General features: G+C 34.8%; 1 pseudogene; it reads right to left on the bottom strand.

Annotated features, from left to right (window-relative positions):
- Positions 1 to 514: 514 nt before the first annotated feature.
- Positions 515 to 6,710, bottom strand: part of LOC143386395 (histone H3-like) — a 30,214-nt pseudogene continuing 24,018 nt past the window's right edge.

Genomic DNA, 6,710 nt, shown 5'->3' with positions numbered 1-6,710 from the left:
TTATGTTAGCTTACTGTTCTCTTTGTAGATGGAATTAGTGTCTCATTTTTGTTCTTGTTTTAGATGACTTTGAAAAGAGGAGAAGAAATGGCATAGTTTTGCTATTTTGAAAACTCAAGTTCAGTGAAAACACATGTATTTGCTTATTTTGCCATCAATAAGAAATTTCCTTGTTTAAAAATATCCAAATGCTGGCATTGTCCAGAAAAATTTAACAGTTTTATTTATAATTATTATAAAGTTGAACTGGTAAAACTTGTTTGCTGAAACATTTTAACTTGCATTACTTCTTTATATTCCACATTTGTATTAAAAATTCATATACAAATCAAAATGTAAAAATAGCTAATACTTGATTTCTTTTCAGTATTTTCCCACACACAGTCACATACCTAGGTACCTTTTGACCCGATTGTGGGGGGGGTATCTTAACATTCAAAACTATGAGTAACAAAAAGAGGAGAAAAAAAATTGAGAATGAAATGTTTACCATCATAGTGGATTCTTAAGCAAGTTATCCACATATACAGTGTTCTAGTTGGATGTCTTTTGGCATAATTGTCACACATTTGGTATGGATAGCACACATTTTAGTGTCTTCAAAAAGGTCAAACATCTCATTGGCAAATAGGAATAGTTTGTTCTCTACTTTTCCTGTTTATATCCCTTAAATTTCTTTCTTTGGCCTAATTGGTTTGACTAGAGTTTCAAGGACAGTGTTAAATAGAAATAGTGGTGAAAGAAGGCATCCCTGTCTGCTTCCAGTTTTTAGAGGGAATGCTTTCAGGTTTTCTCTATTCAGAATGATATTGGTCTTGGGTTTAACATATATAGCTTTTAAAATTTGAGGTATGTTTCTGCTATCCCTAGTTTTTCTAATGTTATGAATGAGTATGGATGCTCTATTTTATCAAATGATTATTCTGCAAAATCTCTACCAGAAAACTGCTAGAACTCACAAATGTACTCAGCAAAATAAGAGAATATAAAATTAACACCCATAAATCAATTGCATTTATATATACCAATGATGAATCAGCTGAAAGAGAAATTAGTAAAACAATCCCATTCATTCACAACAACCTAAAAAGAGAAAACAAAAACAAAAAACAATAAAGAAAGAAGGAAACCTGGGAATCAATCTAAGAGGTGAAAGACCTTTACAAGAAAACTACAAAATACTAAAGAAAGAAATTGAAGTAAACCTTAGAAGATAGAAAGATGCCCCATGTCTGTGGAAAAGCAGAATTAATATTGTCAAAATGGCCATACTACCTAAAGCAATTCTTGTTAAAATTCCAATGACATTCTTCATAGAATTAGAAAAGGCAGACATGAAATTCATCTGGAAAAATAAGAGGCCCAGAATAGCCAAAGCAATCCTTAGTGAGAAAAGTGAAGCAGGAAGCATCACAATACCAAACCTTAAATTATTCTACAGAGCTATAGTAACAAAAATGGCATGATTTTTGGCACAAAAACCAGACATGAAGCCCAATGGAACAGACAAGAAGACACAGAGGAAATCCACATAAATACACATAAATACAGTTACCTCATAAGAGGCAAAGGCACCATAAATATACATAGGAGAAAAGATAGCCTATTCAACAAATGGTGCTGGGAAAACTGGAAATCCATATGTAGCAGAATAAAAGTTTACTCCTTTTTCTCACCTGCACAAAACTCAACTCAAAGTGGATTAAGGACTTAGGCATTAGACCAGAGACTCTGTGCCTACTTAAAAAAAAAAAAAAAAAAAAAAAAAAAAAAAAAAACAAGGCCCAACTCTCCAACATGTCAGCTTAGGAACTGACTTCCTCAACAAAGGGCAAGAAGTAAAATGAAGAATCAATGAATGGGATGCTATCGAACTAAAAAGCAAAGGAAACAATCAAGAGCCAGAAGAGAAAGCCTACAGAATGGGAGAAAATCTTTGGAATCTGCACCTCAGATAGAGCATTAATCTCCTAAATATATAACAATATCAAAAAACTTAAACAAAAACCCAAATAACTTAGTCAGTAAATGGGCAAACGAAGTGAACAGACACTTCAGAGAAGAATAAATATGAATAGTCAACAAATATATGAAAAAATGTTCAATATCTCTATCAATTAGAGAAATGTAAATTAAAACTACACTGAGATTTCATCTCACTCCAATCAGAATGGCAATTATCAAGAATACAAGCAAAAGTAAATGTTGGTGAGGATGTTGAGAAAAAGGTACACTCATACACTGCTGGAGGCACTGCAAATTGGTGCAACCACTGTGGAAAGCAGTATGAAGATTCCTCAGAATACTCGAAATGGAACCACCATTTGACCCAACTCAGTTATATCCAAAGGTTTTAAAAATCAGCATACTACAGTGACACAGCCACATCAATGTTTATAGCAGCTCAACTCAGAATAGCTAAACTATGGAACTAATGTAGGTGCTCTTCAACAGAAAAATGGATAAGGAAAATGAGGTATATATACACAGTGAAATTTCACTCAGCTGTTAAAAAGAGTGACTTTATAACATTTTCTGGTAAGTGGATGCAACTGGAGGGAGACTCTCAGGCTGAGTGAAATAAACTAATCCCAAAAAAACTAGAGATCTAAAGTTTGTTCTGATATATGGATGCTAACACACATCAGGGGTAGGAGGGCAAGAATAGACATTCATTGGATTAAACAAAGAGGAATTAAAGGAAGGGAGGGTTGATAGAAAAGAAAAGACAGTGGAATGTATCTGACATAACTATCCTATTTATGTGTATGAATGCACCACAATGAATCTCCACATCATGTACAGCCACAAGACTGGGATCCTACTCAGAATAAGGTATACTCTATGTTTGTATAAATATGTCAAAATAGACTTTACTGTTATAACTAAAAAGAACAAATAAAAAATAAAGTTGCATTTCTCCTCACCAAAAATAAATAAATGACAACCAGAAAAGTCTCAGTTGCTGCCTGCAAAGCACAAACAGCTGAGCTCTGGAAGCACAGATCTGTTCTGAAGTCTTGAGCAGTTTCGCATCAAACGTTGGAAGGGGAGTTTGTGAATCACAAATTCAGTGGACTTCTGATAACATCTGATTTCACCAAATGCTACAATACCAGGCCTGTAATAATGAGCTTTATTTACCCCTCCAACAGAGGGCGCACCTTGAAAGAAGCTTTTGTAGCCAGTTGTTTCCTAGGTGCTTTGCTCCATTGGATTTGCCAGCATTCTGCTTTTTAGGTGCCACAGCAGGAAGACCTCCTTAATTACCCCAGTCTCCTCCTACACAGGGGCTAGTGGCAGTGCTGGCATTGGAGAGTGACTATAAGTAGTGCCTGCCAACACTTACTTTAGTTTTTAAATTTAATTTTTTAATAGGTAAAAAATAAAGTTTATAGAATTAACAACATAAAAACTACTCTTTGAAAGTCTTCACTCCCATTGTTATGCATTTTCCCATGATACCTCCCTCGGTCTATGTAGGGACTCACTAATGACCTTTTATTCATCCTCATGTATTATATAAATATTAATAGCTATAAGCATACATCTCTTTGTCTCTTTACAATTTATCAATATCCTTATATAACAGCACTTTAAAAAATACAGACCATTTACAATAATTCTCCCTTACCTGAGGTTTTGCTTTCTGTAGTTTCAGTTACTTGAGTCAGTTTTGACCTAAAAATATTAAATAAAAATTCCAGAAATAGACAGTTCATTAGTTTTAAAGTGCATGCTGTGCTAAGTGGCATGATGAAAATCTCACTCTCTAGCTTGGGATGCGAATCATCCCTTTGAACAGTGTATCCACACTGAATATATTCCCTGACCCATTAGCCACTTAACAACCTTTCAATTATCATGTTGACTGTTTAGGTAACAATTCAAGTAACCTTTATGCAATAGCCTAATTCTACCTAGCAGTTCCTATGTCTTGCACTTTATATCATCACACAGGTTATATCATCTCTTATCACTGCAAGAAAAAGGAAACTACAGTACAATAAAACATTTGCTTGAGATACCATATTTACATAGCATTTATTATAGTGTGTTACTATTGTTCTGTTTTATTATTAGTTATTATTAATTTCTTACTCATCCTATTTATAAATTAAACTTTATCATATGTTTATATGTGTAGAAGAAACAGGATATATAGAGTTCAGTACTACGCTCAATTACAGGCATACACTGGGAGTTTGATAAATGGGGACTACTGTATAAGTAAAATTATTTGCATTAATTATAATTTGGGATATTTTTTTGCACTTGCAATCACATATTTTTTAAACACAAGGCTTATCAAGGGGGAATAAAAAAGATTGATGAATAAAAGATCAAAGAGGTAAGGATATGGAGACATAGTAGAGATGCAGAGAGGGAAGCATAGCAACCCTGAAAAGAAAGAAACACTGAGGTAGATACTTACACTAGTGTTCATAAATACTATTTCCATATGTGTAAAAATTGTCTATATAGCACCATGTTCTTCTATATTCAAAGCATATACAAAGTGAACAAAGAGAAGTGAGCCCGTCTTTGTTCTCTCTTATTCTGGGAGTCTCAGCAGACACTTCTCGAATGGTCCAGAGACTGCCTATAGTCTATTGATCTCAGTGAGACCTTTGGGCCCCAACCCTGAATAAGCTGCCTCTGAGCTGGAGGCCCTATCTCCTGGGCATCACAGACTGAGATGCCAGTCATAGCTGATATCAGCCAGTACTCATATTTTGTTCACGTAGCCTCTGTCCACATGGTTTTCATTCACGTGCATGGCATCCTGCTCACAATATGAAAAACTAAAAGAGGAATTGGACCATGACTCAGTGACACTATATAAGTGGGTGTGCATGCGCTCTCATTCTCTCTCTCTCTCCTTTATTACTGTTGTCTGAGAATTGCAAAATAACAGGACAATGATGTTAGTTGCTGTTGGACCTGAGTAGAACAGCCTTTTTCCTTGTCCTCTTTTTATTCATTAATTATTTTATTTATTTTTGGATATGGGAGGTCTCATTGTATTGTCCAGACTAGACTTGCACTTATAGTCCTTAAGCCTCAGTCTCTCAAATAGCTGGGCACATGCCAACACTCCTGGTTGATCACTTTTATTCAAGATTATAAGGAACACTAAAGAACCAGACGACTGAGCCTCAGAATGAGGTGTGACTAGTTAGGGGAATGTGAGGGAAATTGTGATTTTTCTTTTTGGTTTTGAAGCTTTTAAAGACTTTTGTCACTGACTGAGTAATTTCAATGCAATGTTTCAGTCAAAACCTTTATTTAACAGGCTGGGATGGAAGGTATCTTGATGAGAAGATGACAATGGAAATAAATGCTATGTCATCTTCCCATGTGCTCTTTTCTCCATTCCTACTCTTACAAAGACTTTACATTCTACATAGAAGTTTGTGTGGGCTAAGCATTTTTAATTGCCAATTTATCTGTTTAGCTTCTGGGCTTGGAAAAAACTCTTAGATAAATACACAGACAAAAATTTCTGTGCATTATTATCTCCAACAAGCTTAATATTAGAACTGAAAGCAGTTTCTTGTGGCTGATAGAAATTCATCAGATTGAATAATTTTACTGTATTATAAACAACACAATTGATAATGGATTACAGCCAAATATTGGCATATTATATACACATGTGATTTAACTGTTTTCAAAATAAAGCAAGTCCTGCTTTGCAAATGTGAGTTAGAATATTGGGACCAATGCAGTTCTATGTTCAGAGCACTTTGAATCAAAATAATGAAGTTAATATTTTCTGCTTATTCAGTGAAGAACATGATTAAGTCTTGTTTGTGAAACTTTAAAAAATGTTAAATCACTTTTACAAAGCACAATGAATTAGTTTCAGCGATAGGTTAGTGGAAATAATTATGTAGAGGACACAGGTTTTGTGTTACAGGATTCATTTGATGTCAGGGCACTTGCTATGTGCTGTATATAGAGCATAATTGAATGTCAGTTTGTGCTAGTTTAAAATTTAAATAATGATTTTTATCTCCAAACTGTTGGGTTTTCTTCGTCTGAGTGAGGCTTAAGGTCATCTTATTAATTTACTTGTTTCATATCAGAATTGATACATCCAAATGAACATGGTCTCATTCAAGGTAGTCACCGGGAAATGATTCTAATGATTACGTTACTACTCAGAATTTTAGAATAACTATTTTTGTTTTAGAGATTAATAATAATACTTTAAGCATTCCCACTGGTGACTGATCTTAATTCCTTGAAATTTTCTGCTTTTGAGAAAAAGTAAAAAACGGCTTTAAGCCAATTCTATAGAATGAGCATTCAACTGGGGAATATGTGACAAAGATAACGAGACCTGAGTTTCTTGAATGACCTGTATACCTTGGTTTTTTCAAGTAAGAGTATAAAAATTGCTTGTGTTGGGGGAATATTATGGGCTTAATGTTTGGTGCCTCCTAAATTCATGTTGAAATTCTAAGTCCCAATGTGGTGGTATCAGGAGATAAAGCCTTTGGGAAGTAATTAGGTCATAAGCAAGGAACCCTTATGACTGATTTGTGCCCTCATAAAAGGGACTCAGAGAGCTAGTTAGCAAGCTTTCTGGCTCCTAAGGACACAGTGATTAGCTGTGTGGAAACCATATTAGGCCCTTGTCAGAACCTGACCATGCTGTCCTCCTGAGTTTGGTCTCTCAGTCTACAGAATGGTGAGAAATG

The sequence above is a fragment of the Callospermophilus lateralis genome, unplaced genomic scaffold, assembly GCF_048772815.1.
Source record: "Callospermophilus lateralis isolate mCalLat2 unplaced genomic scaffold, mCalLat2.hap1 Scaffold_323, whole genome shotgun sequence".
Lineage (NCBI taxonomy): Eukaryota > Metazoa > Chordata > Mammalia > Rodentia > Sciuridae > Callospermophilus > Callospermophilus lateralis.
Note: the sequence above shows the minus strand (reverse complement) of the source record. Positions and strands in the feature narration are given on the sequence as shown.